This window comes from Ambystoma mexicanum, chromosome 10, assembly GCF_040938575.1.
Source record: "Ambystoma mexicanum isolate Mex_15411 chromosome 10, UKY_AmexF1_1, whole genome shotgun sequence".
NCBI lineage: Eukaryota > Metazoa > Chordata > Amphibia > Caudata > Ambystomatidae > Ambystoma > Ambystoma mexicanum.
The window spans coordinates 724,981,282-725,004,457 of record NC_090932.1 but is presented as its reverse complement, the minus strand read 5'-3'; the positions used below and the strand labels follow the sequence as shown (position 1 = coordinate 725,004,457).

The 23,176-nt window shown below is 50.0% G+C and overlaps 1 protein-coding gene across 3 annotated transcripts in view; it reads left to right on the top strand.

Moving 5' to 3' along the window:
- The window catches only part of HLTF (helicase like transcription factor), a 1,760,895-nt gene that overhangs the window by 910,683 nt on the left and 827,036 nt on the right, over positions 1-23,176 (top strand). The window lies entirely within an intron of this gene.

Sequence of the window (23,176 nt, the reverse complement as noted above, 5' to 3'; positions counted from 1 at the left end):
TTGACAACAGGTGGGGCGTGGCAGTCCGCCGCCTTTGAGTCTATCCTTCCTGAGAACATTTTGCAGCAAGATCCAGCTACGTTTTCTGTTTCTTTGGAAATGGAGGAGTAACAGGAGCCGGTGTTTGACCCATCCACTCTGGGTCTGCAGAGTGTGAGGCCTTCGACGTCGAGTGGAATGGCGGCTGGGCCGCCCCTTTATCAGTTGGTTAACCCGCAATCTCTGCTGTCGTTGCAAGTGCTGTCTACGCTTCAATCTTTGTTGGGGCAACTGGATGCACGGTTGCCTCCTCCTCCGAGTCCGGCGGTGCCGGTGGTCGAGGTGTTGCCTGGTAGGTCGCCTATGAAGTCTCCTCTGGCACGGTTGCCATTGCCGTTGCCAATGGGGTTGGGCCGTCCAGTCTCATCCTAAAGAAGGCGAGCTACCTGATTGGGACCCTGAGTGTTCCACGGGACACCCTATCTACTGTATCGTCGCCGTCAAAAGATGATGCGTGGGATCGGACGCAGAGGTGGAGCAGCCTCGTAGTCCGGCTCAACAATCGCCTCCGGATGATATTAGGGCGATCCACGCCATGATGTCGAAAGCATGTCTGGACTTTGGGCTGGCGCCTGAAGAGGAGCGCAAGGACTGCTTCCTCTTTGACCAAATGGGCAAACGGAGGAAGGCAGTCTTCTTGGTGCCGATTCTCGACCACGTGTGGCAAGAAGGTCTGCGCACGATGCCCCACCCGTTTTCAGAACCGGCTGTGAAGGGTCGCTTTGAAAAGAAATTGAATGCTCCGGAGTCTACCCCTAGATGCCTGGTGTCGTAGCCCATGACCGAGTTAGTGGTGTTGGCGGCTGCCGAGCCGTAAGGCCAGGAGCCAACCTAAATGTGTTACGCCTCTAGACAGTGAGGCCAGGAAGCAGGACGCTTTTGGAAAGAAGGTCTTGGCGGTAGGGGCAACGACTGTGAAGGCTGCAAATTCCTTGGCGTCATGGCCAGATAAGATCGTGAAATGTGGCGTCGGCTGGCCCCGATTCTTGAACCTCTGCCAGAGCAACACTGAATCAAAGCAATGCTGTTGATGCGTGAGGGGGAGGAGGCCTCCAATCACAGCATAAATATTGCTGTGGACCTGGCAGTGTCAGGTTTTGAACAGATTAACAATGGAGTAGTGCTCCAGCGACAGGCCTGGTTGAGTGAACTGACTTTCGCTCAGAGGTCCAATATAAGGTCATCGACATGCCCTGTGAGGGGCGAACACTTGTTCGGCGAGAAAATTGATGAGGCCCTGAAAGGGATGAAAGAGGATACGGAAACCGCTAAATCCTTGGGTTCCTTACAAAGTGGGCACTCTTTTCGCTCCTTTCGATCTTTCTGTGGAGCCTCAGGGAATGCCCGGATTGCTTCCGCCAAAGATCGAGGTTACGGGCGCTCCAGCTACTCATCTCAAGTGTATCGGCGATCTGTCTAGTCAGCGCAGAAAGGCCGGGACATCCAGGCTCAGCAAAAGACGAGTTTGCAGTCCTCGGCGGCTAAAGGGCGGCAAGCTAAAACTCAACAATGGCTGTCATATTGTCAATCAAATGGGGGGCAGGATTGCCATCCACGTCTACGAGTGGCGAAAGATAACATCAGATCGATGGGTGCTAGACGCAGTGCGTCTTGGCCACTCGTTGGAGTTCCAGTGTCCTTCCGGTCCCTTTTCCGCCAGTGCATGTACTGCAGCTGCATCTTCCAATCCTGCGTCAGGAGGTGGTTCTCATGCTAGAAAAAGGGGCGATCGAACCAGTTCCAGTTGCGGAATGGGGCTAAGGGGTTTACTCCTGGTATTCGTCGTGAAAAAGCCCAGCGGCAAGTTGAGGCCTATTCTAGATCTTCGGGCGTTGAACAAGAATCTGCAACGTCTGAAGATGTTCACCCTTCAAGATGTCATCCGTTCAGTGCAGCTGGGTGAGTTCCTGGTGTCGTTGGATCTGCAGGATGCCTATTTTCACATCCCTATGCGGCAGAAGCACTGCAAGTTCCTGTGTTTTCTGGTCGGAGAGGAACACTATCAGTTTCAGGTCCTCCCGTTTGGCCAGAGGTCATCCCCGAGGACGTTCACAAAGTGTCTGGCGCCGGTGGCGGCCTTCCTCCGGAAGGAAGGTCATCATGTGTACCCCTATCTGGACGATTGGTTGGTGAGGGGTTTGTCGCAGGGAAGGGCACGAGTGTCTCTCGTGGCGACCATGCGGCTTTTGCTACGGCTGGGATTCGCCATCAACTTCAACAAATCATATTTGAAGCTGTCCAGAGAGTTGGTGTTTCTCGGGGCGCAATTTCTTACCCGGCAAAATCTGGTGGAGCCTTCCAGCGAGCGTGTGGTAAAGTTGCGGGCCAAGGCACGCGAGTGGAAAGAAGGCGCAGCGGTCTTGGTCCTAAATTACATGTCGCTGTTGGGTGCCATGGAATCGTGTATCCCTCTTCTGCCCAATTGCTGCATTGCCGCCTGTTCATGGGGCCGGTGCAGGAGTTCATTGCGGACAGATGGTCGCAGAGTCGAGGATTGTGGTCTGACAAGTTGGTGGCTGGCAAAAGCCTGGTGGACGCCCTTCGCTGGTGGACGTGAACAACCAATCTTGTAAGGGGGATGCCCTTGCTGGAGCTGGAATTCCAGTTTACGATTGTGGCGGACGCCTCCCAGGTACGGTGGGCTGGGGGAGCGCACCTTGACGGCTCACAGATGCAGGGTCTGTGGTCTCGGGTGGAGACTGTTACACATCAACGTGCTCGAGTTGAGGGCAGTGCACTGGGCCCTAAAGTCGTTTCTTCCGCGGATTGGTGGTGAGGGTGTTAATGGACAATACCACCACAATGTTCTATTTAAGGAAACGGGGGTGCACACATTCCAGAGTCCTGTCGAAGGAGGCGCAGGTCGTTTGGCATTGGGCTCTAGCTCAAGGGATCAGCATTGTCGCTTTCCATCTGCCCGGAGTTCTGAATGTTCAAGCAGACGTGCTCAGCAGGGACGCCTGTCAGCTGCCTGAGTGGAGGCTGAAGGAGTAGCAGGTGTCAAGGATCTTCCGGCGACGGGTGCATCCTTTGTTGGATCTTTTTGCTACAAGGGAAAAGCAGTGCCTGGAGCTCGCCAGCAGAGGGGGCTCATCCTGAGTCATTGGGGGATGTGTTTTCGTTCCCATGGACGGGTCTCGTCGCGTATGCGTTTTCTCCATTCCCGCTCATTCGGAGGACCATCCAGTGGATTCGGAAGTAGCAGTGCTGAGTGATTCTGGTGGCTCTGTTCTGGCCCAGGCAGACGTGCTTCTCAGATCTCCTTCATCTGGCGGTGGAAGAGCAGATTTGGTTGGGAGCGGATCTGGATCTCCTGTCTCAGGACGACAGCAGGGTGTGGCATCATGATCAGGCGTGCCTTAGCCTGGCGGTGTGGCTTCTGACCACTCCCAAGTTCGGTCGTTTAGGAATATCCCGAGAGTGTCAACGAATTTTGGAGGGCGCCTTCCACAAATGTCTCGTATGGTCATAAATGGACGAGATTCTGAGAGTGGTGTAAGAGTCATCCTGAGGTTGAACCTTAGAACGTTTCTGCAGCGCAGGTTCTCCCATACCTGTTACACTTGGCGGAAGGGGGCCTGGTGTCATCCATTAAGGTGCATTTGGTGGCGATTTCTAGGTTCACGAGAAAGCATCATGCTGCTCCTCTGTTTAGTGATAGTTTGCTGAAACATTTTCTGAAGGGGTTGTTTCAGACATTTCCTCCGGTGAATACATTTGCACCGGTGTGGAGCCTTAATGTGGTCCCTTCGGCTTTGATGAAACCTCCTTTTGAACCCATGTCGACAGCTCCCTCTTGGGGAAGGTGGCTTTTCTAGTGGCGATTACCTCGGCCAGGCGGGTGTCTGAATTGCAAGTACTGGTCATTGACCCGCCTTACCTAAGATTAATGAAGGGCAAGGTTCTCCTGACCACTAACCCGCACTTTATCCCGAAAGTGCCATCAGCATTTCACAAACTTGCCTCTATTGCTTTACCCTCGTTTTTTGCTAATGCATCCACGCCAGCGGAAAGGGCCCTGCATTCTCTGGACGTTAAGAGGGCCCTAAAGTTTTATCTGAATTGCACACAGGACTTGTATGGGCCGTCCAACAAAGGGCTGGCCATCTTCAAGCAAGGTCTTTCCTGCTGGGTTTCCTCTACAATTTCGTTTTCACACATAAGCTGGCAAGCCTTTGAGGGGTGCTCCGAAGGCTCATTCTACGCGGTCTACAGTGTCAACGGCGGCGTTGTGGTCTAGGATACCGCTAGTGGACATTTGCCAGGCTGCCTCCTGGGCGGTGCCGCATAGCTTCACTAGGCATTACTGTCTGGGGCAGCAACATGTGAAAATTGTGCAGGTGGGGCGTGCAGTCCTCCAACGCCTGTTTCAATAAGGTAGGCCCCCGCAGCTTCAGGATTTTTCTATGTGCTTTATCACTTTATGGGTTTGTTGTCTCATGAATATGATTAGGTACGGTTTGTTGGTTTGCCTGTGACACATCGCCACATATTGGTTGTACTGCTATGTAATCTATTCACAACATGTGAATCCATGAAAGATCCAATGCTGGAGACGGGAGTAGTTCTTACCTGTAACTCCATTTCTCCAGCGTTGGTATCTTTCATGGATTCACAAGCGCCCGCCGGCCACCCCTGCAGGCAAATCTAGTTTTGGGTTCCCTTTACTTTGGAGGTTCAAATCTAAAGGGAAGCTGCGGGGGCAGGGCTATTTATACCAGACTGCCTAGTGGTGGGGCCTAAAGCACCCAAAAAGGACGTTGATAGGACCCTAAAGTATTGAAGTTTTCCATAGGAAAACGCTAAGTTAAAGTTACTGAGGTTTCCCAGCCTGACAACCGGGGAAATAGTCACAACAGGTGAATCCATCAAAGATACCAACGCTGGAGAAATGGAGTTGCAGGTAAGAAACTACTCCCTTCTCTTTGGTTATGGAGTCTGAAAAACTCCATAGGCATCATCTTTTACATTGTGTCACACAGCACCTTCAGTGCAGTGGCACAGGGAAGTCTTTTAGATTTCCCCAAGGTTTAAATACATTCTCTTGGATAAACTACTGTTTCCAAGAGCAGTAAAGTGAAATTGACTTTACTTGTTATTTGTAACTTTCTAGACCCAGCACACACTATCTTACAATATGGTGCTGGAGGGGTTACTTAGTATCCCCTTTGTCTAGCTTCTCATGTAAAAATGTTATTTTACCCTTTCCCAGATGAATGGCTGGTGGCAGTGGTTTACTGTTTACTACCGTTGTGTGTTTTTACCGCAGACTGCGTTCGCAGCCACGGTAAAGCACCCAAAGGTGCCATTTTTGTCTAAATGGCCGAGGTCTTCTTTTTTTGCCATTTCTTTGTGGAAAAGTCCATCTCGAGATTTTACTCTGCGCGCCAAACCAGGTTTGTTCCCTTTGTTCGTTTTGTCTTTGGCGGGATTCCCGAATGAAGCCCGCCTCTGGCTCCAGGGTGTCTAGCAGGGACAGGAAGCAACAGAGTTGCCCAAAACTCCCTGTGTTTAGTCTCCTAGGAGACAGGAATGCACTCTTAGGTGATTGGCCAGCTGGCTGTCCAGCAAGGACAGCCAACCTGCTAGGTGACTGACGGCTAAGCTGGAATGAATGGGAGAAACCTGCATAAAAGGCGAGGCTTTTTGGCTTGGAAAGCAGTCGACCACTGGACGAAGGAATCCGAAGAACTTGGAAGAGATGCCTGCTGCAACTCCTGGACCGTTGGTTTGCCTGGTGAAGCCCTGCTGCTGTGCTGAAGCTCTGAATTTGTATCTACAGAGAAGCCCTGCAAGGACGACTTCTCCCCTTGAGTTGGTGGGACCAATCAACTCCAAAATAAGCCACCTGGACATACTCTCGAATCTGGTTGAATTTCTACTGCAGTCGCCGCTGGAACCGAATATCCAGGAAGAGGAATAACAGATTGTGTGCGTTGCTTTTAAGGTGGCCAAGAGCTCCAGGAAGATCCTCCGGACTCCCAGGAAACAGGACTGACCGAGCCTGAGCCACCTCAACAGAGTGCTAGACCCCAGGTGCAAGAAAAGCCCATATCGACAGCTAGGAACCGCGTTGTTGCTATTTGCGGTAGACGCGAGGAGCTGAAACACTGAAGTGCCACTTGTTTGAAGATTGCCGGTTTTGATCGGTGACCGTCCCATTGCAGTGCAGGAGTCCCCAGAAGTTCTCCCTCTCTGTCCCCATGACTGAGACACAGAGACACAGGAACACCAGGATCTGCAGAGCAGCACAGGAACAGAAGCCATCTGCTGCACTTTTCTTCAACTTAAAGGTTCTCTACAGTCTAAGAGAACTTACTCTTGTTATGCCACCTTGCTAGATCTCAGTTGAGACTTGTCTCGGTTGCTCTTGTCGAGTTGCTTGCATCTTCTACTACTCACAGGCCTAACAGCTTGTGACCCTACATTTGATTCTACTTTTGCTACAAAGATTTCTAAAACATTGTGCCAGACTTTTACTTACCTGCAAGAAGTGCTTTAGTTCACCTTGACTTTTGCTAACTTAACTTTGGCTGGCCTGGCTCCCTGAATGACTATTCTGACCTCTGCTTATGTTTTGCCTTCCCTCCAGGAATGGGTTTACTGACTTTGCATTGAGTCTTTTTTTAAAGTACTTTCCTGATTAAGAATAATTGTGTGAACACTTGTCTTATTCTGACACCTCTTTTCTTTGACACTCCTCTCAATTATATTTTAAATGCATCAGTGATATATTAATGTCCACAACACCCTAGCTATTCAAGTCACCCAACGGTGTAGGTAGTGTCTGTGAGTCATCCCAAATGGGTATTTGCTGATTTAGAAAACTAAGAGTGTATTTTTGAAGTATATTGGTGCGTTTTATATTGCTCCCTTCTGAAGAAGGCTTATTCAAACTGACTGTTAAATTAATAATTGTTTAATCAAGAAACCTTGTGTGTAAGAGTTTATTTGGATACTTGTCACTGTGAAGCTCTGTGTAACTCCCCTACAGCTCACATTGACCCCTCTTGAGATAAGCCTCGCTACTCGACCACACTACCAACCTGTGTAGTACAGACTTCTACCAAAGGTTGGGTTCCTATTGCCAGGAGGTCAGGGTTGTTGTAGTGCACCGAAAGGGTACTGCATACAATCTTGCCTAACAAGGGGCAATATAATACTAACACACAAATACACTACAAAATACACAGAGTTTCTTTACATCAGCAAATGCCCATTTGGGATGGCACACAAGCACTTCCTTCACCCTCTAGTGACTTCAATAGTTAGGACACTGTGCCCATTAATATATCACTGTTGGAATTCCAAGATGGCACAGTGTAGTTGTGCTGACGGCGCTCACTTGGACCCGGCCAGTGCGAGGTGCCCACCACCCCACTAGCGGGTCCCCAATAGGGGCTAAGGGACCCCCGAGATTCGGGTGAGTCGGGTGTGCAGAAAAGAGAAGGCGGGGATCATCGCTACCACCAGGCGGGACGTGCCAGTCCCCGGTGAGGGAGAGGAGCTCCCGGTGAAGACGGGCAGAGGACCCGCCGAGCCCAGGTCCCATCAAGAGCTCCTGGGGCTCCCCAAAAATAGTTGGCACCCGGTGCGAAGGGGTGACCCAGCGGGCTGCCCGGCTTCGGTGTGCAGAGGCGGCGCCAGCATCTGGCGCGGCCCCCTGGATTGGAGAGCTACATCAGCGAAGTGCTGCGCGACTGAGGGAGCCGGAGCCACGGCCGATGACGGGTGGAAGCGGGAGTGGGAGACCAGCGGAGACCGTGCCCTGAGTGCTGCGAGCTGCAGCAGTGAGTCGCACGGCGGCGGGCCGTGATCCCTGGCGGGCCCAGCGAGAGGAGGAGGCCCCAGCTGAAGGAGTCACGGTGTTGGGAAAAGGGCTGGGTGAACCACCGAAGCAGAGCTACTGCGGCGGGCGGGGCACACTCCGACCCACTGTGCATACCAAAGGTGGTGAGTTCCTGGCGGCGGGGACCGGGCGACAAGGGACAAACGCCACAGCTGCAGGGTGCCCCCACAGAACTCGTGCTGACCCCCACCACACCAAGGGTAAGGTGCCATCCACGAGGCAAGAGGCAGCAGATCATCACAAAATCGGAGAGGGTTGGGGCCCATCTCCAGTTGAAACGGAGGACCCCTCCCTCATAATCATAGGGGGGGGGGGGGCAGTACACCTCCCGGGCCTATGTAAGCAGGGGGGCGGCACAAGAGCATAGAGGCCCAAGCCTATGCGACCACACTAATAGTTTGCCGGAGACATTACCTGCTGGAGCGAGTCTGACCCCCATTTAATGAACACCGTTCTCCACACCTACATCTTTTTCCCCACCAGGGCCATGCTCAATGCATAGAAGGTGCTGAAAGCAGGAACACCTGGTGGGCAAAGCACTTGGCACGTTAGAGAAAAGGGTGCAAGAGGATCAGTGCGTGTTGCCAGGCAAAGGGGGACGACATAGCCCCATACCCTGAAACATACAGGCAGCCCAGGGAGCAGCGGATCGGCCACAGGTACGCCTGGTGGGGAGGCAGAGCTGCGCCAAGGAGGTGAGGCCCGAGAAACATGACTACGAGTAATAAAGGAAAAGGGGGTAAAATGGCACAAGCCCCAGGTGACACCTCGGCCACCCTCCACGCAATGTGGCCGGCGCACAGCACGAAGGCTGGGGCCAGGATCAGCCGAGAAGAGGTCGGAGAAGCCACTGCTCAAGGGGGTTCGGAGGACCAGACCTCAATGTCCAGACAAGAATTCTTGGGCGAGCTCCATGCTTTGCAAACTAATTTGGCGAAGACTTTCCAAGAGCAATTTCAACTTATGCGCGCTGACTTAAATGACGCCCTAGGAGAGATCAAACAAGATCTGCGGCAACTGGGGGAGAGGACTGACATCCTGGAAAGAGGCCTCCAAGAAGTAGATAAGGACACTATGGCGAACAGTGAAGCTATTGAGAGACTTAACATAGCCACTCGGAATCTTGAGATTCAGTTGGAAGATATCGAAAATAGGTCCCGAAGGATCAATATAAGGGTGAAATTGTTACCAGAATCGGTGCAGGATAAAGACCTCAAGGCAGTGATTCAAGAACTTTTCTCTGATATCCTGAACGAAGGGAGCCTGGAGACGATTGAGCTAGACTGTGTGCATAGAACAGGAAGGCTGGCCAAAGGACAGACGGCAAGGCCAAGAGATGTTTTGGCTGTCTTCACCGGATACTCCCAGAAGGAGGCAGTCCTCCGAGCTGCAAGAAAGCGGGAACCCATTATGTTCAAAGGGCAGCAGATTGCGCTATACCAAGATTTGACAAGCGGCACACTCACAAAACAGAGACAAATGAGTCTGGTATTAAACGAGAAAGCCATCCGATACAAATGGACTTTTCCGTTTGGCCTGCTCTTTGAGTGGGAGGGAAACCAGAAGCGCATCACCTCAGTGCAGGAAGGGCAGATTTGCTTCAAATAGACCTGGTAGAGCCTCCCACATGCTCCGGCACACAGGGAATGAACGGTCGGTTCAGGCCGAGAGCCTGGGAATGGATGACGGTCAGTGAAAAAAGAGGAGGAACAAAGGAGGGCGGATTGCTGCGAAAGGAGAAGACCAGAGAGGAAGCGAATGGGACACAGGCAGACCCCTGATGTGCAACAGTGGTAAAAGAGGTGGTGGGCCTCTAAAAGGGGGAGTGAAGCTTTGGGGTCGCAGAGGGAGCAACCATTTTGGGACCGGAAAGGGTGGGAATGCCCGTGTTGGGAGTGGAGGGTCGGCGGGAAGGGATTACCCTTCTGGGGGGGCGGAGATGAGGAGGGAGGGAGGGAGGAATGGAGGGTGGAAGGGGGGTGGGGCCAAAGGAGCTGGGGCAACAAGACCTCACAGGTGGAGAAGCTAATGAGAGGAGTTCGGGAAAGTTGGCCAGATGGGCAAGTCCTTGGGGGGAGGGGGAAGCAGGTCCTGGAAGGGGGGGTATGGGGGGTAGGCGGAGGGATTAGGGGAGGAATAATTAAGGTTCAGCCACATAGTGTTCACTCTTCCAGAGGCCAGAGATACCTGGGGCGTAACCCCGAGTCCTCGGTGGGAGGGGAGGTATCGCGGGGGTACATGGGGGGGGGGGGAGCCATCAACCCTTAACATTCAAGTGGATCACGCATAACGTCAGGGGACTTAATTACCCATTAAAGAGAAAAAAGCTTGAGCTTTTCACGAAACACTACCGCCCGGATTTTCTAGGCCTGCAAGAAACCCATCTGTTACGAGTGGACCAGCATAGACTCAGACTAAGGGGCTTTGACCAAATAGTACACTCCTCAGGGGAGACAAAGACCGAAGGGGTAGCCCTGGCGATAGATAACATGACAAACTTCAAGATAGACGAGGCTATTAGAGACAGAGAAGGCAGGTACCTAATGGTAATAGGATCCACTGAAGATGGATTCTACACGATAGTGGTGGTCTACGCCCCTGATTCAGGACACGAAGCCTTTCTCCGGCAACTTTTGCGGAACATTAGAGATCACTCAAAGGGTCCAATTATTTTAATGGGAGATCTGAACATCGCCTGGGACAGAACAAGGGACAGGTCAGGTGGCAAACTCAGGGGAGGGGTGGCTTCACCTGCTTTACGGGACAGAATGTCGGAGGTAGGCTTATGGGACGTTTGGAGGGAAGTGAAAGGGGACCAGGAGGGGTTCACCTTTTTCTCTGAGGTGCATGGGACTCAGTCGAGAATAGATTATTTTTGGGTTTCAGCCTACTTGGTGGGGAAGGTCAGGGAGGTGGAAGTAGGCCCTATGGGCATAGCAGATCATAAGATACTTATAATGCAGCTTGAGGTGGGCTACTTGAGGAAGAAGCTATGGGGCTGGAAATCCCTGAATATCTGTTAAGGGACCCTACCATTATGGGTGACATAGAGGGCAAGATAAAAGAATACTTTGAAAGCAATAGAAGGGGAGAAACAGGGGAAGTTGTCTGGTGGGATGCATTCAAGGCTGCAATACGAGGCTAATTTATAGCAGCCAAAGCACAGAAAGTAAGCAGATCTTAGCCCTCGAAACCCAGCTGGAATCGGAGGTGGAGGAAGCACGGGAAAAAGTGGTAGGGACCCCCAGCAGACGCAACCATAGGGATTATAGAAGGGCAGTGAGCCAACTGAACTTACTACGAACTAAAAAAGCGGAAAGAGCCCTCTTATCGGTTAGGTAGAAATTCTATGCCAAGGCCAATAAGACCGGAACCTTGTTGGCGTGACTTCTCAGGGGGGCCGAGACAAGAAATACTATTACAGCGCTACTCACGGGGGTGGGAAATAGTTACCCGACTTGAGGACCTCCAGGAAACCATGACTGAGTACTTTGAATCTCTATATAGGTCGCAAAACCCCCAGGAACAACACCAGGAGGCGTTTTTAGAAAAGGTTTGGTTGCCAGTAGTAGGACACAAGGCTCAAGAAATTCTGAATCAAGATATCGCGGAGGATGAGGTGAGTGGGGTGATGGGGAAACTTCCCCGGGAAAATGCACCCGGTCACCGTCTACAAACAGTTTGCTGAGCTACTGGTGCCACACCTAACAAACCTCTTTAACACTTTCAGATCAACTGGAGGGATGTCCCCGTCCATGAAGGAGGCCAAAATCTCTTTAAAACCCCACTGGAAAGGTCCTCCTATAGACCGATAGCCCTCATTAATGTCGACGCGAACATTTTCACTAAGATATTGGCGAATAGACTCGAGGGGCTTCTTCCTGACTTAATTCACCAGGACCAATCGGGCTTTATTAAGGGCAGACAAACGGCAGACAATATCAGGAGGGTAGCACATTTGTTAGAAAAGGTGGAAAAAACAAAACACTCCAGCGGCTCTTTTATTGCTCAACGCTGAAAAAGCATTCGACCGGGTGGAGTGGTCGTTTCTTTTCAAGGTTATGGAACGCATGGGACTGGGCGGGACTTATTTGCAAATGGTCAAAGCGAACTATAACGGACCACAGGCAAGGGTGATGGTTAATGGGGTGGCATCCAGACTATTGCAGTTAAAAAGGGTCACGAAGCCAGGCTGCCCCCTGTTCCCCTTACTATTTGGCATTTATCTGGGGCCTCTACTTCAAGCTATTCGGGAATCAGGAGACATCCGGGGCATTCCATTTGAGGGAACTCTGCATAAAGTTGCAGCTTTTGCTGACGATATGCTGCTCGCCCTTACCGATTCATCCCAGTCCTGTATGGCCAGTAGATTACTGCTTGAAAGCTTCGGGGAGGTGTCGGGGCTACGTACCAACATGGGCAAATCCAAATTAATGGGCCTGAGCTTGGGGAAAGAGGAGCTGGAAGAGCTTAAAAGATCCTCTCCGTTCGCATGGCGTCCTGGGGGAATTGTGTATTTAGGGGTGAAGATAACTCCGACGCTGCCCGGGTGGTCCGCTAGTAAAACACATATATATGTTTCAAGCTGTCCCTGAGTGCCTATTTAAGGAGCTTCGAACTATAACAAACTAATTAATCTGGGAGGGCAAGAAAGCTAGGGTCAGTAGACAGCTACTCACAGCCCCAAGAAAAGAGGGGGGACAGGCTCTCCCTGATTTTCGGCAGTACTATGAGGCCGCGTAGTTGAGTTATTAGGGAGTGGCTTTGACAGGGGGGAGAATAGCACTGGGTGAAAATGGATAGGGCGGTAGCTAAAGATGACTTGGACGTGGTGTTATGTCTCCCAAATACCACCGGCCAAAACACATGTACATGAGCTCTATCACTAAACTGATGGCGGATAATTGGGATAGGTTGGCTAGACAAAGAGGCATTACTACCTTTCCATCCCTGTTTACCCCAATATTTGAAAATGGGGACTTCACACTAGGACTAGAGAGGGGAGCTTTCAAACGATGCCAGGAGGGGGGTGTAGGAGGATGTGGGATATGTTCATTGGGAACGAAATCAGCTTGTTTCTCGAATGTAAAAGGGATTTCGCTTTGGGGGAGGAGGAAAGATTGCGGTACTACCAGTTACGCCACTGGCTGATGCACCCAGAGAACAAAAAGGCGGCCACCAGGGACCCTACTAAATTCGGAAAAATTCCTAATGTCTAATGACGGTTCAAAAGGGTTAATCTCGCAGCTGTATGGAATTTTAGAGGAGGCTAAACCGAAGTGCAGCTGGCTTTTCATGGGAAAATGAGAAAGGGTGCTGGGAAGAGGAATAGAGGGAAAAGAATGGGGGCGGCTATGGAGGAAAATCCCAAAACTGGCAAGAGGATCTCAGACCCAGGAAGCTTGGTATAAACTCAAATATGGTTGGCATTACATTCCAGACCGCCTGCACAGACTATACCCTGGGAAATCTAGTGATTGTTGGAGAGTGTGTTCGGCGGTGGGGACTGCTGAACACATTTGTTGGGGATGCCCTAAAATAGTGCCCTTCCGGGAGGAAATTGGGAAAGCCCAACAACAGGCTTTCGGACCAGGGGGGGAAACATATCCCCTTAATTGACCTTGTTGGGCATCCAGCACTAAGATGTGGAATGTGCATCTGGAGCTAGGGAAGGGGCACAGGTGATGTTTATTATCGCAGGATTGACATTGATTGCCCAGAACTGGTAAAGCCAGACAGTGCCAGCCTTCCAGGACTGGCTCCGGAAAGTCTGGGAAATAGTTGCGGTGGAATGGGGGACGTATGCTATGAACAATGCAATACAGAACTTCGTAAGTGAATAAGGTGAAGTGTTGGCTTTTCTCAGAGACGATTTTAGGATTGGTTGGCGCCCGCAGCGTCTCAGACTATTGGACCTACAGTGAGGAGAGGGGGGGTGAGACTGACAGCATTCTGGAGAATCAAGCAACACTGGGAAGTGGCTTGTTCTGTTTTTTGGGAGGGAGAAAGGGAGGAGGGGGCAGAAGGGGATGGACTGTTGGAGATGTTTGTTTTAAAAATGTTAAAAAGAATTTTAAAAAAAATATATATATATATATATATATATATCAGCATTGCATTTAGGACAATACTTAGGAGTATATCCAAGAAAAAGGTTATTAGAATGAAACAAGAAATCTTACAAATATTCTGAAGCAGGCAAGTACTTTGGTAACCCCCAATGCAAAGTAAGTTAACCCCTTCCTGGAAGGAGGGCTAAACACAGAGTCAGAGGGAAGAAGAGTTATTCAGGGAGCCAGGCCAAAGTCAGTTGGACAAAAGTAAAGGTGATCTGAAGCACTTCTTGCAGGTAGGTAAATGTCTTGCACAATGTTTTAGAAGTCTTTATAGAATAAGAAGAAATCGGGGGGGGGCGTTGTTGCATGCAACTAAGATGGCCGCCTGATCGGAGAGCTCCTATCCCACAAACATCCTTTATACAAATAAATCCTTTTTGGAACCGCGGAGAGAAGAAACTACTACACCGTCTGTTTCCCGCACTCCTACTGCACATTGTGTGCAGATCCTGTTCGAAACCGCGGAGGCGTGGGGGAGTTCGCAGACCGCTTCGAACTAACGGCTTCTCCAGTGGACCGCGGCCCGCCCAGGGCTCCGGAAGAATCCTACGCCAGACCGAGGTGCCGTCATCAGCACAAGGCCACGAGGGGGAGGAGTGCTGAACACTGTGGCGCAGCCCCGCGACACGGGCCTGAGATCAAACCGTGTGGGCAGACATCAGGCTCCGGCCCGCCTCCCGGATAACAACTGGGTCGGTGCACCATCTTTTCACACAAGGCCACGGCCGACTCATGCACCGGGTCTTTCGCCGAGCGAACCCTCGCCTGACGTTGCGAGTGCAGGTGAGGGAGGTAGAGCCGCGCGGACCCAGAGACACCGGCTGTTTCACGGAGTAAAAGTTCTATAAAATCCTTTTTACACTGGCTGCCACCCAGAGACGGTGCTTATCCTGTGCGGACGGCGGGCCTGACCCGAGTCCTCGACCCTTGCTCCACGCGGGTGACCCATGGGCCATAATGAGAAGAAAGGCACGGGCGTGAAAAAGACTGGCCCAATGGACTCCTATGCCAGCTCCCAACCCCAGGGGATGCCGGCCGCCATAAACATGGGGGACGACAATCCTGCTGTGATTGAACAGGGCGACAGAGAAGACCGCCTAATGACCATGGTGCAGAATGGCTTCCTTGCAGTGAACGTAAAGCTGGACAACATTGTTTCAACTATCAGCTCTTTTACGGCTAGAGTGGACAAGGAGAGCACTCGCATTACGGAAGCTGAGAACAGAATCGGCACAAATGAAGATATCCTGACACAACACGGTTGAGACATAGCACAGCTGAAAGGTGAACTGCGTAAGACTCAAGCAAAATGCGATGACTTGGAATCTCGATCTAGAAGAAACAATATCCGCATTGTCGGCATTCCTGAATCCTTCTGTAAGGGTTCCATGGAGCAACAAGTTGAGGCCCTTTTGAAAACTCTTCTGGACACGGAATCTTTCTCTAGCCACTTTCTTGTTCAGTGGGCCCATCGCACCCTAGCGCCGACACCCAAACCTGGGGTGCCACTGCGCACGATTATTGCGGGCCTCCTGAACTATAGGGACAGTGACGTGATCCTAAAACTTTCAAGGGAAAAAGGCTCCCTACAGTATGAAGGAAGCAGAGTCCACATTTATCCTGATTTTTCGACCAGCGTCCAAATGCAACGCAGATCCTACGAACAGGCCAAAAAGCTCCTGAGATTGCGACATGTCCCGTACGCCCTCATCTTCCCGGCGAAACTACGGACTCAACATGGCGGCAGATCGCATTTCTTTGAGACCCCTGCGGAGGCCATAATGTACATTGAGGCGTCCATCCCCATCCCTCCCAGAGAGCATCCGCGAGATCGGAACGGGCCATCACGACCGGGACACCAAGTCCCGGATTCAGCCGATTGACATGGACTTACGAAAACATACTTAGCTGTGAAGACGTCTCTCCTGAGAGCAACGGCTCCAATTGATATTGTTTGTTGAGGTGGGGTTGTGAGCCTCTGCTGATGGAGGCCCTGCGAATGCAACTAGCGACCCTCAGGAAAGTTCCACAGCTTATGGGCATTGGGTTACATCATCGGGTTGGGGTTGATGGTACGGGCGGGGGTGGTGGCGTGAGCGATTCACTTCACACATTGATAGTCATTGGAATACCATGGTACTGGAGGACAGGGGGGTAACTGTTAAACTTCTTTCATGGAATATCCGGGGACTTAACCCGATTAAGGCCAGGAAAAATCGCAGCATACATAACTAGACATGACCCCCAGGTAGTGTTACTGCAAGAAACTCACGCACTGGGGCAGGTCTGTTCCAATTTTCTCCCTAGATGGGGTGCATTGCGATACTATACCGAGTACTCCTCCCAATCCAGAGGGGTTATGACCCTGTGTGAGGTGGAAACAGTGGCAGCCGCCCTGGATACTGGGAGAAAGGAGGGGGGTTGGGGAAGAGTCCCGTCAAGTGCTGGCCATCAATGAAAAGAGACAAACTACAGATCCCAAAATGCCCCACGAAATACTGCATCGGGGGGAGGCACACCGATGCGTAAAGAAAGGAAAAAAAGGAAAGCGAGAACCGGGTTTCCTTATGTTAAAACCGCCCGAACACAAACAAAGTACATGGTTAGCCCACAGTGGACGGAGCAGGGAGGAGGTCGGGAATCTGAATCAGGTGTGTTAAAACCGTTGCTGAGAACACATGGGGCTGATTACGGGGGAGGGGCCGGACAAGGGTTAAATGCAACTCCAAGAGACTCAGGAGGTGTCTTATTTTTCAGGAGCAGCGCGTGGCGAGAGACGCAGCACCCCGGTGGAGTGAGACCAGTCAAGAATACGAGTGGGCTTACTAGTAGTAAGTTGAAATCTCACAGATTGACACCGTACACGGTCCAAGGCTCAAGACCTTCCAGTGGAGAGAAACGGCCGCCTAAGAAGAAGGATTCGCAGTGGTGAAGTGTTTATTATTGACATTCTGTTAATTTCGTTTTCATGGCCGGCGACAGGTTGAAGGGTGAAAAGCCTGTAATCGCCTGGCTGTTATCTTGGAACTAATTAAGGTCAGCAGCGGAAGTTGCAAGTAAAGTAAGGCAGAACGCCTGTGTCTATGAGGTGAACAGAACCGTCATCAGTTGGCTGAATTTATTGATCTGTGACCAGTATTTTGTTGAGCAATAAACCACTGTGAAAGAAAACCTCGTTTATCTCCAGCTGACTACTTAACACCCTGATACATCCGAATCTGGGCTTCCGTGTACAGCACGCAAAAACTGACACTCAATGGAGATATGTGGTAATATGGGGCGAGGTGGCGGGACGGAAGATGGTCATAGTTAATACGTATGGCCCCAACATTGAAGACCCTGAATTCTATAATGCTATATATAATTTGGTGGTTGAAGCTGATGATGCGGCATTGATCTGGGGAGGTGATTTGAACACGATACTCGACACGACCCTCGACAGGTCTACAACTTCTCATAGAACCTTGACCAAAACCGCATTAGCGATACGACAAATAATGCAACAGATGGCCATGGTAGATATTTGGGGAGAACTACATCCCCAAGAACAGCGCTTTACCTTTTATTCATCGGTGCATGATTCTGAATCTCAAATTGATTATTGGCTTATCAGCTCCACGCTCATGAATATGGTCCAGCACTGTGATATGTACCCCCGTACCCTCTCAGATCACTCCCCTGTGACAATTACTTTGTGTGTCGGCGAGGCTGCCCCGAGGGCTAGACGCTGGAAAATGCCCCCTGTGCTACTTAGAGACCCTAACGTTTGTGAAGCACTGTGCACTGAAATAGAGGAATTTTTCCAACTAAACGAAGGGTCGGTAAACCGGTGCGCTACACTGTGGGAAACATTTAAGGTATGGGTGCGGGGCGCAATTATGACCAAAACTACGGGTCCATTGAAGGCAGTTAGGCAGGAGTTGGATACAATGGAGGCCAAACTTGACCTCCTAGAGTTCGAATACACCAGTGCACACAGTAAAGAGGCCCTACTAGATATTCACACTACACTGGCAGAATTTAATAAACTTGCTGCGAGGGAGGTACAATACATGGCTGCCCCGGCCCGGGCTCGTAGATACGGGCAGAGTAACAAGGCAGGGAGATTCCTAGCCGGGATGCTTAAGGCCGAACACGGCCATCCCCCTATAGCGACAATCCAGACACCTAGTGGTGACATAGTCAGTGGGGACCAAGAAATTAACGATATGTTTGCCGCATTCTATAAATCGCTATATGCTAATAAAGACACCAAAACTAATGAAGACATAGTGGAATATCTAGACGTGATTGATCTCCCAACCCTGACCGCGGAGACACGAATGATACTAGACACCCCCATATCACTTGAGGAAATTACAGAGGCAATGAAAGCATTAACATCAGGTAAAGCCCCGGCCCCTGACAGCCTAGGTGCCGAATTATATAAAGAATATGATATACTAGCCCCGGTCTTACTGAAAGTATGGGAAGAGGCAATGGAGTGCGGCATGCTTCCAGACACTATGCGAGAGGCAGTGATAATGGTCCTTAAGCCCCGTAGACTCCCACAGGACATGGGGCCATATAGACCCCTCTCACTCATTAATACTGATGCAAAGATTTTCGCTAAGGTCCTAGCTACCAGGCTCCTGCCCTATTTGCCTATATTGGTACATCCCAACCAGGCTGGCTTTATACCAACAAGGTCCACTGCTCTTAATCTGCGCAGACTCTTTGGAGTAATGACTCAGATAGACCCAGCGGCGGATGCGGTGGCGGTGTCCCTTGATGCTGAGAAAGCTTTTGACTCTGTCTCCTGGGTCTATCTGTTTCGGGTCCTGGAGAGATTTGGGTTGGGAGGATATTTCGTTAGCTGTGTCACGTTGTTGTATACTCACCCAGGTGCAAAGGTACTAACAAACCAAACCATGTCAACCCTGTTTCACCTGGGTAGGGGCACCAGACAGGGCTGCTCCTTATCCCCAATCCTTTTCGCACTTACAATAGAACCCATGGCTGAATTTGTCTGTCAAAACCATGCATGTAGAGGTCTTCGCATGACAGGGAGACCACAAATAATTTCCTTATATGCAGATGACACCCTACTATATATTAGGAACCCAGAGGTAAATCTAGCGCCAATTATGGCTGAGGTCAAGAGGTCATCTGAATACTCGGGGTACAGGGTTAATGTTTCTAAGTCAGAACTGTTTCCGCTTACACCTAAAACTAGGGATATGTCAGACACACAGGGATTCAAATGGTCACCAACACACATCCGTTACTTGGGGATCCTGGTATCCAGGGACGGGAGTACACTGCTCTCAGAAAATCATGGCGAACTCCTACAATCCCAGACTATTAAATTACAAGTCTGGAACAGTCTCCCTCTATCTCTATATGGGCGAATAGCGTTACTTAAGATGGTAGTGCTACCCAAACTCCTATACCTTTTTTGCAATATACCGATTTGGCCGGGCAGAACATTCTTCACGAAACTCAATATGCTCGACACTACATTTGTATGGGGAGGGAAAACGCCCAGGTTGAAGTGGTCCAAAATGACAGAACCCTTTGCAAAAGGTGGGATTGCTGCACCAGACTTTGAACTTTACTATCTAACATCACAGGCACACTTCGCGAGACACTGGTTTGATCCAGAGGACACGGCACCACACATCACCCTGGAATGATTTGGGGCATCTCCCTCAGACTTGGGAGCTGTCATGTTTGACCCTAATCGTAAGGACACGTGCAGATATGATCCTGTGGGCGCCACCGCACGTGCATGGGCCAGGATATATGAGATTGGCCATTACAACCCCGTATGATCCGGAGGTACCATTGTGGAACTTCCCGGGCATAAACCCCACATTTGATAAGGCAGTCCAAGGTGCCTGAGACCCACAGAAGCAATTTAGAATGCGGGACATGCTCCCGGAAGGGAGGTATTGTGCACTAGATGACTTTGTCGGGGCAGTGGGGGGTGATCACCTAAAGCGATTTCGGTTTCACAGGATGAAATCTGCTTCGCTGCCAAATGGCCTTCCTTCCCAAAAGAGCCACCCACACACAAATGTATTGCAGCCATGACGGAACCAGGGGGACACAGGCAATGTCTGTCGGCACTATACAGCCTTGTTCAGATCCACTCCAAGCCATGCAATAATGTCAAGGAGACCTTTGAACGAGATCTGGGGGTGGAGCTGTGTGAAGCCACATGGTCGAGATACTGCCAGTTGACTAAATGTGTATCCATGGACTCAGGGCTATGTATTATTCAGTTTAAAGTTCTGAACCAGTTACACTATACCCCAGCCAAGTTGGCTAAGTTTGTGCAGGGCCACACGGGGAAATGCCCTAAATGTGTCGCCCCTGACGCAGACTCCTATCATATGTATTGGGCCTGCCCACCGATATCTTAATCCTGGGGGGAGATGGCGGAGATTTTGGAAGACATCACGGCAATACCTGCTACACCCTCCCCACGGAAATACCTCTTTGGGGATATTGGTAAAGCTGCAACCACCACTAGACGATTGTTCAATTTAGCATGTGTGATTGCGAAGCGAAATTTATTGAAATGTTGGAAGTCCATAGATCCTCCTAGGCGACAGGACTTCTTGAAAGACCTGTCGATGGTTAATGAACTTGAAGAATAATTTATTATTACATTGCCATCAAGATGCCGCCCCAAGATATATGGTCGCTGTTCAGGCTCCATCTATGCAATATGCTATCTGATGAAGAGGACAATCCATCGTCACCGCTCTAGTACTGTCAAGCAAAATGCAAAAGTGTAATGTATACTGTAAATGTTCACATATGTTGTTATATGATGTTGCGATTCGCTGACCGCTGGCCAGTTTTGTCTTGTACCTTTCTCTGAACAAAAATAAAGATTTAAAAAAAAAAAGAATAAGAAGAAATCAAAGTAGGGCCACACGCTGATTAGGCTTGTGAGGTAACTAAGCAGTTAGCAACTCCACAGAAACAACCAAGGACAAGTCTCCACTGAGAACAAGTGAGGTTACACAACAAGAGGTAAGTTCTCTTAGACTTTACAGTACCTTTGGTTAGAAGAAAAACGGTTCCAGCTGGCTTCTGTTCCTGTGCAGCTCTGCAGATCCTGTGTTCCTGGGCCTCAGTTGTGGGGACAAGAGGGAGGACGTCTGGAGGACTCCTGCACTGCAACGGGACGGTTGGTGACAGAAAAGGACTAACTTCTGTTCAGTGGCACTTCGCTGTTTCAGCTCCTTGTGTCTCAGCAAATTGCACTACAGCAGAAACTTGGCTGTTGAGATGGGCTTTCCTTGCCTCTGGGGTCCTGCACTCTGAGGTGACTCGGGCCCGGTCAGTCCTGCTTCCTGGGAGTCCGGAGGCTCTTCCTGGAGCTCTTGGCCAACTTAAAAGGAACGCACACAATCTGGTGTTCCTCTCCCTGGCTCTTCCGTACCAGCTGCAACTGCAGTGGAAATACAACCAGCTTCGAGAGGATGTCCAGGTGGCTTACTTTGGATTTGATTGGTCTCAACAACTCAAGGGGAGAAGTCGTCCTTACAGGGCTTCTCTAGTCGAAACTCATTCAGAGCTTCAGCACTGCAGCAGGGCTTCACTGGGCAGACCAACTGTCCAGGAGTTGCAACAGGTGACTCTTCGAAGTTCTTCTTCGGATTCCTTCATCCAGTGGTCAACTCTGCCTTGCAAGCCAAAAATCCTCACCTTTTATGTAGGTTTCTTCCATTCATTCCAGCCCATCTGTCAGTCACCCAGGAGGGTGGCTGTCCTTGCCGAACTGCCAGCCGGCCAATCACCTAAGAGTGCATTTCTGTCTCCTAGGAGACTAAGCACAGGGAGTTTCGGCACCGCCCTCACTTCCTGCCCCCACCAGACACCCTGGAGTCAGAGGCAGGCTTCAATTGTGAATCTTTCCAAAGACAAAAAACAAAGGGGCCAAACCTGGTTTGGCACGCAGAGTAAATCTCAAGAAGGTCCTTTCCACAAAGAAAGGGCGAAAAAAGACTGGGCCATTTTGATAAAAATGGCACCCTTGGGTGCTTTACTGCAGCTGCGAGCGGGTAACATAAAATTGTTACATGACAAACTAGACAAGGGGGATACTAAATGACCCCTCCAGCACCCTAATGTAAGATAGTGTGTGCTAGGTCTAGAAAGTTACAAATGTAAGTTAAGTCAATTTCACTTCACTGCTCTTGGAAACAGTAGTTTATCCAAGAGAACCTATTTAAACCTTTGGGAAATCTGAAAGACTTCCCCGTGTCACTGCACTGAGGGTGCTGTGAGATACTATGAAAAGATGATTCATATGGAGTTTGTCGGGCGCCATACCTAAAGAAATATATAGTTCAAAAACACATTTAATATACATGAGAGAGTGGGGGGAAAAGGGTCTCACTCTCTCGAGGTTAAAAATTAAAAGTCCTAAAATCCAGCCTAGTTGCTGGGGGTCTCTAAGGTAGAGAGGAATTAGCACATTTCTGAGAATTCTCCCTAACAAAAAAAGGTTGTAAAAAGCATGAGGTGTGCAGTAGAGAACTGAGTGTCTGGTTCAGGGTATATGTGACACTGGAGAGTGCAGGGCTGGCTTGAAAAGATGCACATGATTTTTTTTAGATTGAAAGTACCAGGTTCTGAAGTAATTAAAGGCAAAATAGTAACATCAGAGGCAGCCTTTCCTACAGATAAATTGATATTTGAGCATGACAAATGTAAAAAAAAGAAAGTGGTGTTTAGCAGATATCATTAAGGGTGTTCTCCCTGCAGGCTTTTTTTCATCACTGCTGCTGCTCCAAGCTACCGCTGGTAAAAGTTGGGGCAAATGTGTAAAGCACAGAAAAAATATCGCCAGCAATCAAGAAACGGGTGTATTTCTTGTCTACACTGAAAAGGAAACATTTGATCTCAGCGGGATTTTACTGTGTTTTATTGGTTTAACCCTTAATCCGGAATGTCTAATTACAAGTACTTATGTTTAACGGGTCTCTCAACGGATTGGCACCTTCTGTGACGTGCCTTCGCCTGAAGGGAATTAGAAAGATGCATCCTTTTTGCTGCCTTTTTGCTGAGTGAGCCAACTTTCATTTCCTATGGTAGGTGTGTTTTTATTTCAAGTTAAGCAACTAGGTTGTGGGACTGAGGAACTGAGCCTTCTAACGCAAACTTAGTCGAT